The sequence below is a fragment of the Eublepharis macularius genome, chromosome 11, assembly GCF_028583425.1.
Source record: "Eublepharis macularius isolate TG4126 chromosome 11, MPM_Emac_v1.0, whole genome shotgun sequence".
NCBI classification, from domain to species: Eukaryota; Metazoa; Chordata; class Lepidosauria; order Squamata; family Eublepharidae; genus Eublepharis; species Eublepharis macularius.
The window spans coordinates 2,774,016-2,789,286 of record NC_072800.1 but is presented as its reverse complement, the minus strand read 5'-3'; the positions used below and the strand labels follow the sequence as shown (position 1 = coordinate 2,789,286).

General features: G+C 47.3%; 1 protein-coding gene across 2 annotated transcripts in view; it reads right to left on the bottom strand.

Moving 5' to 3' along the window:
• The window catches only part of EPHA5 (EPH receptor A5), a 294,365-nt gene that overhangs the window by 243,036 nt on the left and 36,058 nt on the right, over positions 1-15,271 (bottom strand). The gene's annotated exons all lie outside the window — the stretch shown is intronic.

Sequence of the window (15,271 nt, the reverse complement as noted above, 5' to 3'; positions counted from 1 at the left end):
TTCATTCAATCTATCAACCAATCAATCTTTACACTGCTTCTCTTCAGTTAAGATCTCGAAGCAGTTCACAACAATTGCAATGGTTAAAAACAGTACAAAAATATAATATTCAATAAAATCACAATAAAACATTAGGGAAGGAAGGCAGCATGGTATAGCCCATCTCATCGGATCAGAGCCAGTTTGGTGTAGTGGTTAAGAATGCGGGACTCTAATCTGGAGAGGCGGGTTTGCTTTCCCACTCCTCCCCTTGAAGCCAGCTGGGTGACCTTGGGCTAGTCACAGCTCTCTCAGAGCTCTCTCAGCCCCACCCACCTCACAGGGTGTTTTGTTGTGGGGATAATAATGACATACTTTGTAAACCGCTCTGAGTGGGCATTAAGTTGTCCTGAAGGACGGTATATAAATTGAATATCATCATCATCATCATCATCATCATCTTGGAAGTTCACCAGGGTCGGTGTTTGGATGGGGGAATACCAAGGAAGACTCTGTAGAGGAACGCCATGGCAAACCAACTCTGATTCTCACTTCCCTTGAAATCCTCTTACTGGGGGTTCAAGAAGCTGGTTTATTTATTCAATTTTTATACCACTTCTCTTCAGTTAAGATCTCAAAGTGGTTACAACTAGAGATGGGCACAAACAGAAAAAAAATGAACATGATGTTCGTTGTTCGTTGCCATCCATGAACAGGGACTCACACACACTTACGAGCATGACCTGTTCACGAACATGTTCGTGGTTGGAAGTTCGTGGGGGCCAGCAGGCTCTCCACCAGCCATCATCCAAGTTTGGTCAAGATCCCGACTGCACCACTCCCAGAAACCTTGCCTGAGCAGGCAGCAGGAAAGGTATCAATAATAAATAATAGCTTGGCCCCAGAGCCTGGCAGCAGCCCTGGAACCTGAAGGGGTAGGTCCCTAACCGCACCACTCCCAGAAACCTTGCCTGAGCAGGCAGCAGGAAAGGTACCAATAGTAAATAATAGCTTGGCCCCAGAGCCTGGCAGCAGCCCTGGAACCTGAAGGGGTAGGTCCCTACCGCACCACTCCCAGAAACCTTACCTGAGCAGGCAGCAGGAAAGGTACCAATTGTAAATAATAGCTTGGCCCCAGAGCCTGGCAGCAGCCCTGGAACCTGAAGGGGTAGATCCATATCCCACCACACACGAAGAAAATTCAAGCTCCAATGCACTCTCTCTATCAAAATGCCAACAGCAGCTGTCTCTCTCCCTCTCCACTGTCTGCAAAGCCAGAGCTGGGAGCCCCCTCCCCCCTGGAGTACCAGGTAGAGTACCAGGCTGGGGAAAATGTGACCATCAGTCCTGACCCCCGTATGATATGCAGTCATATTTGGGAAAACTCAGAACATCTCCAGTTTTATGTGCCTATTTTATTTTGTTTAGCAGCAAATGTTTCTTCCATATTTATTTTTCTGGCTTTCATTTCTGTGGATTCTCCCATCGATTGGCTCAGGATGCTGCTCAGGGAAAAACCCACTCAAAGTGGTTTCTGATTCCAGTGACCCAGTTCATACATCAGCCTCTCAGGAAGTTCTCGGGAGTGGGGGAGTCAGTGACTGTAGCAACCGTTACGATATTCGGTGCCTCTGTCTGCTTCCCCCACCAGCCAGCCACTCTTTGCTGCTTCTTGGCCATCCCAATGCCATTGGTTCCTCTCTAGAGCTGAAGAAGAAGAGCAAAAGGAACCAGAATCCAGGGAAGGCTGCATGCACTACACAGACGCTTGGGGCTCATTCAGAGCCGGACAAATCAATGCCGCCTTAGCCCTGCAAACAATCATTCAAGTTTTACATGCCAGCACCCATATGAGGACAGGCCCAGCAGTTCACCAGTTGACTTATGGAAGCTTCACGTGACTTAACCAGCTGAGACATACAGAGGGCTGGGCAAAATACACAGCGGGAATGCCTGCGTGACGGAGACTTGGACAAGGAAGGAGCGCTCCAGCACCCCCTCAATCTGTCAGCATTCCATGGTGCTCTGGAGGACCCCCCGTGCTTCACAAGCAGGACCTTGCTGCAACAGAACTGGGCCCTCTGCTGCAGGTGGGAGAGGGCTGCTGGAGCTGAGAAAGAGTGCTTTGCACACAGCCATTGAGTGCAAATTTAAACTTTAACCCCCCCCTTGTTCCAGCTGACCCAAAGTGATGTCATTGTGCGGTCCTGAGTTCCACCACTGAGTTCTACCACCTCTTTTCCCAGAAAAAAATCCCTTGGTAGAGGGATTCCATTTCTTTCCGAGTTGCTTCCTATACATCCTCCAATATTCAATTAAATGTCGCTTCTCCAAACAGTAACGAAGTTACAAGAAACTGGGGTGAGGTTAGGGTTAGAGCAAAGGTCTCCAGCAAGTAGTGCAGGAACTACTGGTTACTCTCTGGCAGCTGCAGAGCAGCTCGTGCGTCCCCTGGAAGACTCGGGAGAAGATCTGCTCTGGGCTTCTTCTGCCTTTTTTAAAAGGCTTTTATGTTATAGGGTTTTTCTCTGTGCTGCTGAAATTCAATTCAGGGGCTCGTCCAAGTTCATCCTGTTTTCAGGACTAAACAAAACATTGTAATACATGGGAGTGAGGAGGGGGGTAGTTACTTCAGGATATTTTTCATTACTCATAAGTAAATCTCATTAAAGAAAATGTTCCCAGCCAGGTTTACGCCATATTAATTTATATACTACAAAATGTTTGCCATAGCTTTAAGAAAATGACAAGAAATGGTAAAGAGTTTAGGATTAGGCTGTGTGGTGGTAATAACTAGAAAACAGTCATTAAAATACAAAACCTGAAGGCCAAATCTGGCTTCTAAAATCTGGGGCTGTCTCCGACATCCAAGGAAGATTTGCCAAGGCCTGGGCTAGAGGGTTCCATATTGATTTATTTGGTAACAAATCTGAACACCAGCAACTGTGAAAAGAATATACCCTTGAAGCACAGACGTTAATATCATCCCTTCATTGTCATCGAACATGTATAGGAAAACAGTCCTTAGAGAGAGAGAGGAGATGAAAAGGAAGTGTTAATGAGCGAAGGATGCTTATCCCAGCAAGCCCAGGAGGGAGACCATTAAGATCTTACCCAGGCACTCCCTCCCCGCCGCCCCCCTTTCCTATTGTTGGACAGAACCATCTCGGTGGCCATCTCAGCGCAGGACAGCAGGTCCCTAATCCTCCTTCAAGGGCCAAGCCATTCTCACTGCAGCTTGAGAGGCTATGCAATTCTGTTACTTTGCTACCTACTGGGGGGGGGGGCACAGGAGGGGAGATACAGGGTGTAACTACCCGTCAATTCACTCAAGAATCTTCGTACATAAAATTCCTAGCATTTTGTTGTTTATGAACATTTTGCAAGAAGTGCCAACTAATGAACTGTGGCAAAAGAGCTGAGCATATCTGGAAAGCATAAAGATGAGCCCTGATGGATCAGACCACGATCCATCTAGCCTGTCTCCTGTTTCCATCGGTGGCCAAACAGTTGCTTCCGGGAAACTCACAAGCCAGGCCCACAACAGCCCTACCAGTTTGCATCAGGTATAATTCAGACATGTACTACCTTTGCTCACGGAGACTTCGTTTCAGTTGTGGCCAGGACCAGCTGGCAAGCACAAGTCATCTATGTGAGTGACCATCACACCACGTTGTGGCACTTAATTCCATAATTATAAAAATGCAAGGGAAAGCATTTTAAAAATAAACTATGTTGCAGAATTCATTCACGCAGCCCCAAAGTAGTTGAAGGACTGTTCACAGGTCCATTTGTCTCAGCAGCGCAGGACTCCGAGAACTTGGGAATCACAAAAAAATCTGACATTAATTTGATGCTAAATGTTTCTTCAAGTCTCCAACAACCTTAGAAGGAAAATATACATGCATTTCAATTACTGGGTGCTAAATCATTTATAGCAGACCTATTTTTGACTTGGAAACACAAGCTAACAGCTAGCAAGTTAACAAGAGCAAGGCTTACAGTACTGCTAACAATACAAGGCACACGATTCATTTCAAAAATAAATGCACAGTGTAAAAGACAGATTTCACACATGCTACTAAAAATACAAGGCCCACGGCACGTGGTAGACCAGCGTCGGGTTCAAGTACTAATTTTAAAATGCTGCATCTACAAGCCCTTCTTTTCAAAGCAAAAGCTTGCTTGAATGACTGCGTACAATTTGTAAAGAAGGACCATTCGCTGGCTTTTTCTTCTTTTATAAAGCAACAGTCAGAAGACGCCTCCAGCTATGACCGGGGAAGGAGTTTATTTTTTTTAAAAAAATCCAAAATGAAGTCTTAATTGTTTTCCTCAGTGGCAGTCAATTGTGTATTTCATTTATCCCAAAAACTGATGCACGATGGTAGTAATCGAGGAATTCAAACACAAACATGAATAAACTTTTTCCCTAGGGCATACGAGCCGTGTATTAACAATGCAGGGGCTTCAGACGTAAGAGTCTGTGGGTTGTTCTTACAAGAATGAACCAAGGGATCCTCTGCCTGGCACAGTCCCTTCCTTTTGAACATCAATCTCTTCTCCTACAAACCATGAATTTAATGGTACGTTCTCTTCTATTCAAACCAGGATTAAACCATAGTTTGGAATCCTGTTTTCGTTGGGAAAGAACAAATCAGTTTGTGATCAGGACAAAATGACAAGTGATGATTTGTTGCAAATACGGAAGTCATTTATTTCTAAAGCAGGGGACAAGCACAGGGAAAGGAAGGCCACAATTCCTCAGAGTTCAACTGTTCGTCATTAGGTGTGAGTACGGCCACGATATGGCTGGCCCATTCATATTTAGCTTTAACAGTGACAGCAACTGCTTCAAACTGAACAAGTTTTGCTCCAATTTACCCTTTGTATATGGGGCAATGCCCTGACCTGGATAGCCTAGACAAGCCCCATCTTGTCAGATCTCAGAAGTTAAGTGGACTTGGCCTTGGTTACTAATTGGATGGGAGACTGCCAAGGAAGACCAGGGTTCCACAGCCAGACAATGGCAAACCACCTCTGTTGGTCTTTTGCCACAGAAACCCCAACAGAGGTCCACATAAATCAGCTTTGACTTGACAGCTGTGTCTTCCACCACCATTTGGGGCAATACAGGATTTTCTGACATCTAAAATGTCAGATGCCAGTGTGACAAATACAAATTCAGTTTTGCCAACATGCGTCACACAAACGTATCCATCAGGAACCAGGACGGGTGATCCAGATCTGCTCTGAGTAATGCCTCAAGGCCATTACTTGTCACATGAATAGATTCAAAGCTCCAGTGGGTCAAAATCTGGATTTCCGCAGGAATCTGTCATTTAAGGTTGCTTTTCCAGTCATCCAGACGGGATATATACATTATCCAGTTCAGAAATGGTCCGTTGCATCCACTTGTGACCACGATATTCAGTCAGCAGTAACTGGATGATGCACGTCCCTTGGGAAAACAGCCAAGATCCCAACTGTGTAAATCAGAATTTGAGGCAGGTCCAGGCACACAACATTTGCCACGTAAAACATTTGCTCCAACCAGACCAGGTTCCATCTCAACGTCTTATAAAATATTAAAAGAAAAATAGCAGATGGCATACAGGACTAAAAAATTAACACAGGTCCACTGCAACTCTCAGGCCCATAAATATTTAAAATTTGAATCAAACTTTTCCAATATTACACAAAAAAGTCTGAGAGTCGCTTGGTCACACTGCCCAATTGAACTTGTTAGTTTGTGTTATGAAATGCCAAGTGTATACCGAAGATCATCAAGGGGCTGAGTCGAGTATTTGAGCTGGAACCCGGACGAGCACCAGCACTTGCCTCAGGCTTCGGATTCCCACTAACCTCCTCTGCCACTTAGCAGTGCTGCCCTTTCAGCAGCACCTGGCGACATTTTTAATCGTTTCTAACATCCACCTGGCAGCCCTAGCATGAATATAAAACTGCAGCATCCACAACAGATGACCATCCGGCCGCTACCTGAAGAGCTCCAGGAAAGGACAGTGCACCACCTCCCAAGGCAGTCTGTTCCACTATTAGACAGCTCTCCATATTAGGAAGTTTCTCTTAACATTTGCTTTGCATTCAGAAAGCCCCGGGTGCAGGCCCTGACACCTCCAGGTAACAGAATCAGGTAACAGGTGATGTGAAAGACCTACCTGAGGCCCTGCAGAACCACTGCCATGCAGAGAAAGTACTGCCTTGACGCCCCAGTGTCCTGATTCCGGATAAAGACCGTTCATTTGTATTCTCTAAGGAAATGCCATGGAAGAGTAGTAGGTCACCTGCCTTGCAAGCAGAAAATCTCGCGTTTCATCACAGACATTTCCAATCAAAAGGATCAGGAATTAGGTAGGGTTGCTTGGGGGTCGATGGGAGGCTTAGGGGCAGAGACATGGGGAGCTGCAACATCCTGTGCGCTGCTATATCACTTCTGGGGAAAACCAATTCTGGAGTAACTCTAGGAATCATTGCAAAATCTATGGTATTCCGTCACTACCTACAGTGACCCTACGACACAGATGACACCAGCTGTTGTTTTTTTAAAACATTTTCTCCTGCAGCCGCTCTGAAAGAGGGCTGTGAAGAGGAGGCCTCCTGCTGCCATAGGGAAAGACCTCTGCCTGAGACTGGAGAGATGCTACTCGTCACAGCAGACTGGCCTTGACAGACCAATGGGGGTGAATCTGGACAAGGCAGCTCCATTTGTTCAAGGTTTGTGGGTGCCCCTCTTAAGGGTGTTTCGATGGTGCATTCAGGAGACAGAGGCCGAGCTTCGCTGACTCAGGCTTTATTGCAAGTAAGTCTGGAACGAACGGGCGGCAACTGCAACTCCTCCCTTTGACCTCTGACCTCTGGCCAGAAGGTGCATCTCCTGTTCCTTCATTACTAGATGCAGTAGCTGTTGCAGCACTTTGTGCCGGTCAGGGTAACTATTCTCAAAAAGGCAAGTGTCAATATCCTGATATGTCCCACTCTACAACCTTCATTTAGCCCATCCTCTCTCGCTTCCCCTTACAGTTTTGGATTTTAAATAATAATAACATTCGATTTATATACCGCCCTTCAGAACAACTTAATGCCCACTCAGAGTGGTTTACAAAGTATGCCATTATTATCCCCACAACAAAACACGCTGTGAGGTGGGTGGGGCTGAGAGAGCTCTGAGAGAGCTGTGACTGACCCAAGGTCACCCAGCTGGCTCCAAGCGGAAGAGGGGGGAATCAAACCCGGCTCTCCAGATTAGAGTCCTACGCTCTTAACCACTACACCAAACTGGCTCTTTTGTCAGATTACTGTATAAAAACAACAGTAAGAAATTCATACAAGACCTTCACCCTATTAAGATCAAACATTGGTAGGGCTGCCAACCTTCAGGTGGGGCAGGGAGATCTCCTGGAATCACAACTGATCACCAGACAACCGAGATCAAACACCCTGGTGAAAAGAGCTGCTTTGGGAGACTGGCTCTATGACATTATACCCCGCTGACATCCCTCCCCTCCTTAAAACCCATCGTCCCCCAGCTCCACCCCTAAATCTCCAGGAATTTCCCATCCTAGAGCTGGCAATCCTAAAGCACTGGGGAAAATTATAATCCTTTGTTATTCCTGTACAACTTACATGGTGCATTTACTGCACAATCCTAAGGCCGGCCATGACGCCGGTGTGGCTGTGGAGGCGGAGCAACAGTGCTGCTGGGCTGGCTCCTGTGCTAGCAAAGTGCAGAGGCAGTGGCGGTGGCAGCAGTGCAGAGTTGCGAAGCGGGAGTGTCGAAAAGCATAGCTGGTGGGGCGGATGTGCGGGCTCTGCCACCCACAGCCAACAGGCGCCGCTGCCGGCTAACAGCTGTAGGAGGGGTGAAGAGAGGCACAGCCAGTGGGCAGCTCGCGATCTGGGGCGGCCTTCAGAGCGACAGGCACACAGCGCCCTTGCCGGCAGACCACCCTGCCTCCTGTCCTGGGTGAGGCTGGCAATTGACAAGAAGGGCCGTGGGCGCGGCTGGGCTCGTAAGCCGGCGGTTGTAGCCCAATCCGACACGCCCTTAGCAACCACGGGCTAGTGACGCCCACTGCATTGGAAGGATGGGGAGAAGGGGGGATGAGGAGTGGCCAGGGCGCGGGGGCAGGCCGCGGTTGTTCAGGAGGCAGGGGGCGCAGAGAGAATGGAGGTGGCCAGATGCCCAGGTGGCGGTCACGGTAGCAAGCCCCATGGCCCCCCTCGGTTCTCGGGCATTCATCGTGTGCAGAGGCCACCCCTCCCCGACCAAACCCGGGGTCCAGTGCCAACCAGTACATCAGACCATGCGCTCTGCCAGCATGTGAATGCTGAGCTGTCAGGAATGCCCCATCGTTGGCCCTAGGCACATGAGGATCGTGCGCAGTCATGGGTCTCGTGGTAGCATGGGCAGCATGGACAATTCTTCAAGGGCCGGTCCACCAGAGGTCGGCAGGTTGCCAGGTCCAGGTTGGAAAATTCCTGGAGATTTGGGGGGTAGAGCCTGCAGGGGGCACTCACTGGGGTAAAATGCCACAGAGTTCACCTTTCACAGAAGCCATTTCCTTCAGGGGAACTGACCTCTGTTGCCTGGAGATCAGTAATAATTCCGGGAGATCTCCAGCCACCACCTGGAGACTGACAACCCTAATCAGACCCCAGGTTCCGGAGAGGCAAGTGGGGAGGGGGGGCAGGTTCTCCAATGAGTGATAGGAACGCCCACTGAAAACCAAACGAGAAGCCAGAAGGCCGATTGGAGGGGAGGGGGAGTGAAAAGCACCCACAGACTCACAGCCGCTCCCCGCACCAGATCTCCCAAGCCCATCCCTGCTTCTGCAAACGGAGGAAAGGAAGGTGGCCCAGCCTCCTGGAAGGGGATGCCCGGGGATCCCACGATGTCACTTCACACCCCGCACCTTCTGGCAGCAAGTCCCTCCTTCCCTCGCATGCAGCGCTCATCTGCAATTCCCACCCCACTGCCTGAAGTTACATTGAGGGGAAGAAGGGGGACGGGAACCTGGACGGGGCGCCACTTGACACCTGCTCCTCCTGGCAGCAGAGCCCCCCCCCCCCCTCCATCCCTGCCCTGAGCTGGGAAACATTCTGACAGGAAGTTGGGTGGCAGCTGCCGTCAATGTCAGGCAACCAAGAAAACACAGCAGTTTGCTGTTTTTCAACATGGTTTATTAAACAGGAAAAAGTGTCAACGTCCCTTGGCTGGAAAGGGAGCCAGGGCAGTTTGCACAGCCCTCATTCTGTGTTCCCAGGGGCAAGGCTGAGATGAGGGCTGCCTTGGGAAACTGTTCCCTGGGCTGGACCTGAATGGCACTCACGGGGGATTGCGGGAGGGGGGGCTGAAACAGACATGCTCCGTGGTCTCCCGGATGAGTTGCAACATGCCTGCAAGGGAAAGAGACACATGTGTTGCAAGTGACCCAGCCCAGTCCATGGCTGAGGCCAAGCCCAATTTGCAACATCTGGGAAGATGCCCATAGTTGAAAGCAGTAGCAGCAGCCCCACAGGTGCAGCTAGCATGACCCTCTGGAGAGGAAGCAATCTGCCTTGGGGTTATCCTGTGAGGCAGAAAGTCAACAAGGAGTTAAGAACAGCCGGTCAACCTCACCTGTGGCCACACTTCTTCCGGAGGGTCCCTGGTTGAGGGAGTCTGAACAGAGCACCCAGATGGGTAGCCATTCCCCCCCGAATGGCTGTGTCAAGAGTAGTTTTCTGGGCAACTGCCTCTGTGGCAGGCAGGGGCTGCTGCCACTGCTCCCCCCCCCCAAGCGCCACCTGCAGAGGCTGGCGGTCAGAAGAGGTCAGGTGAGGCGGGAAGCTGACATGAATGGGTGACCCGGGTTAGCCGCTGCCCCAGCTTCTTCTTACCTGTCAATGCTCCCTCAGTCTTTCCTGAGCTGAGACTCCAGAGTCAGATAAGCTGCAAAGGGACTTGGGTGGTTGTTGTACATTAATCAGACATTCTGGACTTTGCCCTTCTTCCCTCGAACAAGTGCAAAGTGCTCCCAAATTTCCACAAATTCCCCCGTGTACTCACAGCCCACCACTGTGAGTACCCACTCTCCTGCCTCGTGCACAAAATTCCTGTAGCAAGAGGCTGACGGGCAGAGCCTCCAGCCCCGTGCTCACCTACCCGAGGTCATGAGCAATGCAGCCAGAGATTTTGTAGTGTGCATGGGCAGATGATTGGGCACGGAGAGGGGATCTCGCCCACATGAATTGGCCCCCGTGGTAGTTCCCACCTATGCTCCTTCGGGCCACGGGGGTGGGGCTGGGCACAGGGAGAGGGACCCGAGTTTTCCTGTACAATGGGAGCCTATGGGCTACGCCTCCTTTTATCATGGCTTAACTTTCCGCCGCTGCAGGGGGCATTCCCAGGCCAGAAGTAGTTTTGGAAGCGGACTAACTTGCAACCTGCCCCCTGCCCTGATCCCCTCCCACGCCAGCACAGGAACTTGCGCCACACTTGTGCTTCTGCCTGGCCATCAAGCGTGCCCACCGGCAGCGACCCATCTGCAGCAATGCGCCTCGGGCAGGCACCAGCGGAAAGGGGTTTACATCAACGTAAAAGCCAGTTCCGCCAGCATAAGCCTTAGTTCACTTCCTGAGCGCTTTCTACCCCCCCACACACACACTTAGGACTGAGCTGCCCTTCTTCAGGCTTAATGAGGCCAACTTTCTTGTGTTGTTTTGTAACCCCCTTGTAATTTCTTTGTGCATTACAGTGTTGGTGGGGTCATTTTTACCCCCAGCTGCATTAACTGGCAAAGTGAAATGGGCACAGAGAATGAAGCTGACAAGATGATATTTCCTTCATTTTCTCCCTGATGTCACTGCTACTGTTCTATTTTTGAACTGCCAAAGGAAAAACTTAATGATATTATAGATTGTTTTCCTTTGCAGCTGCAGCCAAGCTCAGCGAAACCCCCAAGGTCATTTATTTATTTATTTATTTATCTGCCTTACTTTGGGGGCTATTCTGTCCACATATTGGATCAGTAAAGTGCAGATTGGAAGTAGATATGAATTACTGGCTTGCTCTAGAAAACAGCAATTTGTTCAGAGGGCTAAAATACTCTTTTCCCCATCTCAGCTCTGTGTGACACACGCACACAAACACTCAGCGCACGCACAAACTGAACCAAGTCCCTCAGGTCTGCTGTGTTTACTTTGCAGTTCCATTACAACTCGGTCTCTACTCTGGAAAGACATGAGAATTTGGGGGAGCTGGTTACAGATTACGTGCATTGCAAAAGATTTATGTTCCCTTGAGAGTTATATTTTTATAAATAAACAGCTTTCCTAGAAGAGAAAAAATGATTTATTTGCCAAAACATTAAATAAAATGTGCTTTTTTTGCATACAAATGATTCCTCTTGAATGTTTTTTTTTTAAATAAATGTGTACAGGAACACTGTTACTCTGTTGAATTCCTTACGAAAGACAATATAGGGAGCAATCCTATCAAGTCTACTCAGAAGTAAGTCCCATTTTATTCAATGGTACTTACTTTCATTAGAATCTTCTCAAGTTTTCAAACTAAAATAGATTTGGAGGGACTTATTTTTTTATTTTACAGAAGACTGAAATTGCACTCTTCTGCAACATAAAAACCAAAGCATTAAAATATAGGTTTGAAGGTATATGTTTTTATTTGCACTACTTTTTGTACTTATCATTCTGGAAGACACTCAGGTTTTGACACTCAGTTCTGCTCTCCCAATAGTGTTGGTATTGTAGACAAAAAATATTTGGAAGTTTTGTAGCCATGGACATACCCTTCCCCTTCTTAAAAAGGCAAAATTTGGGAATTGAAATGCCTGCAGTATTTGCTTTTCTATCAAGCCTGAGCTTATTTTGCTGCTTTAAAGAACACAAAATGAATAATGTATAACTTAGCATACAAAATTGTGCTAAGTGGCATATTTGTGGAATTTAAAGTATAAATACCTTCATTTTCTCTGAGCAAAACTGCTGGAAATAAAACCAATTCATGAAAGACCAGACACACCTGCTGCATCCTACGCTCCCCTAAGCCAGTGCATCTTAATTTTTGCCATCCGAAAAGTTGGGAGGGAGCTGAAACTAGAAAACAAATTTTGTGTCCAGAAGGTTTTTTTCAGTGCTGCCCCAAATTTCTCATTGTTTCTGTCTGTAAAATTGAGAAATGCAAAAAAAGGTGAAACACACACACACCCCTCAGACTTTCACATCTCTATGAGGAGCCCCCAGATTTGCCAAAGCCTCTGCAAGGCGGCTTTGTAAGCAATCTCAATGTACACAAACATATAGACAATCCTTCCTCAAAATATTTAAATCCTTTGCCTTACCCCTAATCTTTATCACCAGCTGAAATAAAGTCAGGTTGCCCCTAACTAAGCTGGTCCCTAGACATTCCTTGGCACCCAAAACATCTGTCTTCCTGTTCAGTGGAGGCTCCTCCATAGAGGCAAATGGGGCTTTGGCCTCTCAAAGGAAAGAGAAAAATGCATCAAGTGATTTAACTGTATTAAATTACTCAAAGATTTCTGTGTGACCTAAGCTAAGGCACTGACTAATGAATTCTGGCTTTCTTCTGGTCATTCAATCCCTGGCTTCTCTCTCACATCTGCCTGGCTGGCTGGTGTCTCAGCAGGACGGGGGGGGGGGGGGAGGGGGGGCAGCAGGAGCTCTCATCGGGGAGAACTGGGCTTCCGCTCAGGCTCCGCCTCCCCTCCTCCCCTCTTCTCTCCCATGTGCTTTCACCCGGTTGCCCATCTGCTGCTGGAGGGCACAACAGTGCAGGCTCCTGTTGAAGAGAGTAGAGCTCAGGCTCCACCCCCCTGCCTCCACCCCCCCTCACTTCCACCCAGCAGCCACCTGACTGCTCAATAACCGCGGTCAGCATCACATTCTCCACCCCGAGGCGGCAGCACGTTTACTCAGATTTCCCATGCAATCCCCTTCCCTCTCACAAACGTCCTCCTTTTCAAGCTTCCTATAAGATAACTTTCTCTTTTGGAATGAGTGAAATGGTTCTTAAGCCAAGCTCTTACTCAGAATGTGTAGTATGATTTTGATGTAATTTTTAAAAAATTTATTCTCACTGAAACTCAAGGCGGACCACACGTGCAAGTCAATACAAATAAACATCTGGGACATTCAATAAACAATACAACAGGGTAGGGAGGGATAGCAGAAATTTGACAAACAAGCACAAATCCAAATACAGAGCTAAACATAACACTGAAACAAACCATTAAAACTTGACATGATATATTAAACTACATGGATATTACCAAGTAGGAGCATACTTACAACAGCAGGAAATACACAGGAGTAGAGTCTACAATTCCTATCCCTTTTCTAAACTATCTCTGTGAGCCATTTCCTTAGTACAACTCTATCTACAGCATTAGATAATATACTGCATTAGATAATGATCGTTCTTGTTTATATTTTCAAGTATATGCTTACTGCTTAAATGTGACTAATTTTGCTCACAATTAATATGCTATGCATATAATTATAATATGCTATTGAACGGTTCAGTTTTCAGTGTTCCAAAGTTTAACTTGATACTGGATATTCAAATACGCTGCTAGTCCTATTGTATTACGCTTCTGTCCAAGTAATACACTTCCTTTAGTTTACTACAAAAGGTATTATTCTCATTTTCAATTTGTTTTCCCTACAAAACAAATGTGTGCGCTAAGGAGGCACAGAGTGAGCAGCTGGCCATCTGCATTCTTTCCTGTTAGGTATACTGACTATTTTGCTTAGATCCAATTATAAACGCCTTACCCATGTTCTAGAACTGCACTATTCAGCAAACATTATGTTGCTAAACTAGTAAAATATACTTAGGTTTGTTAAGACTCTTGGACATTTTACAATCTAAATGTTAAAAAAAAATCCTGAAAAAAGATACCAGAAAAACACATCTCCCGTGGCCTCAAATTTTCTGAAAATGTTACATCTGTATTTAGGACTGCTTTGTCCATAGGATTAGGATATAAATTCCAGATTTTCTCTGGATCTTGCTTAGGGAAGGGGCCAAAACTCACTAGCAGTTCAGGCTATCCACTCTGGCTTGTGAAATTCCTAAAGGTTGGGGGGCCCGTGAGATCACAGAGTCCACCCTCTGAAGCTGCCACTTTCTCCAGGGTCAGTTGTAATTCCGGGAGGACTCCAGACCTCACTTGACGTCTTTCATGCTCACTAGAAGAGGACGTGCAGAAGGTTCCCAATCCCCAATCTCTGGCATCTCCAGCTGAAGGACAGCAGAGGAGTTCCTCTGTCAGAACAGAGAACACAGGACTAGACGGGCCAATGGTCTCCGAGTCCACATACAGCTCCTCCGTATGTGCCTAGTTTCAAGGGCACACTTACCCTTTAGGAACCATTAATGTGTGCACCACAAAAAGTTTATTTACACACAGAACTGTTGAAAATACACAAAATACGCACTAATCTATCCACTCAATTTCCTGAAGAATATTTTTGGGCAAAAAATTGCATCTTTTAAGGGACAACAATAAAACCAAAAATATGTCAGCCTAACACTAACCAAGCCTTTAGCTCTCCTAATATTTCAGGAATCGTAGACCTGCCTGTCTTGTGCATGACATTTGAGACCAGACCACAGCACAAACGCACCACGTGGCAGGCTAGCTTTACAGAGAAAGAGCTATTTCACCCCATCTCCCTCGTCTTTCATTTGTCTGCAGCTTTTCATGGAGATAATATTACAGTCAGGGCGAGGGTCTTGACAACTGTACCCATAAATCAATTTCAAATCCTTCATTAATCATCTTCCTGTAATCAGTGGCCATTCAGTGCAAATTTACATCTCATTTCTGTTGGCCAAACAGCCGCATTAGGGCTTTGAAGCTTAGTCAGGCTTAAATGATTATATATCCCCTAATAAACACTGAAGTCTTCTCTGTGTGGATGCCGTGAGCTGCATTAACGACGCTGTACAGGGATGCAGCCTGAGCCATGAATGGTATGGCGAGCGAGAGGCAGCCCATGAGCAAGAGGGTTGTTCCTCAAACCTCTGCACAGGGGGAAGCAGGTTGCATTCTGCTGGCCAACAGGGCTGCCACAGTGAGCAGGTGCAAGCCTGCAAGTTCTCCCAGCAGCACTAACCACCTGAATTATATATTGTCGAAGGCTTTCACAGCCGGAGAACGTTAGTTGTTGTAGATTTTCCGGGCTGTATGGCCGTGGTCTTGGCATTGTAGTTTCTGACGTTTTGCCAGCAGCTGTGACTGGCATC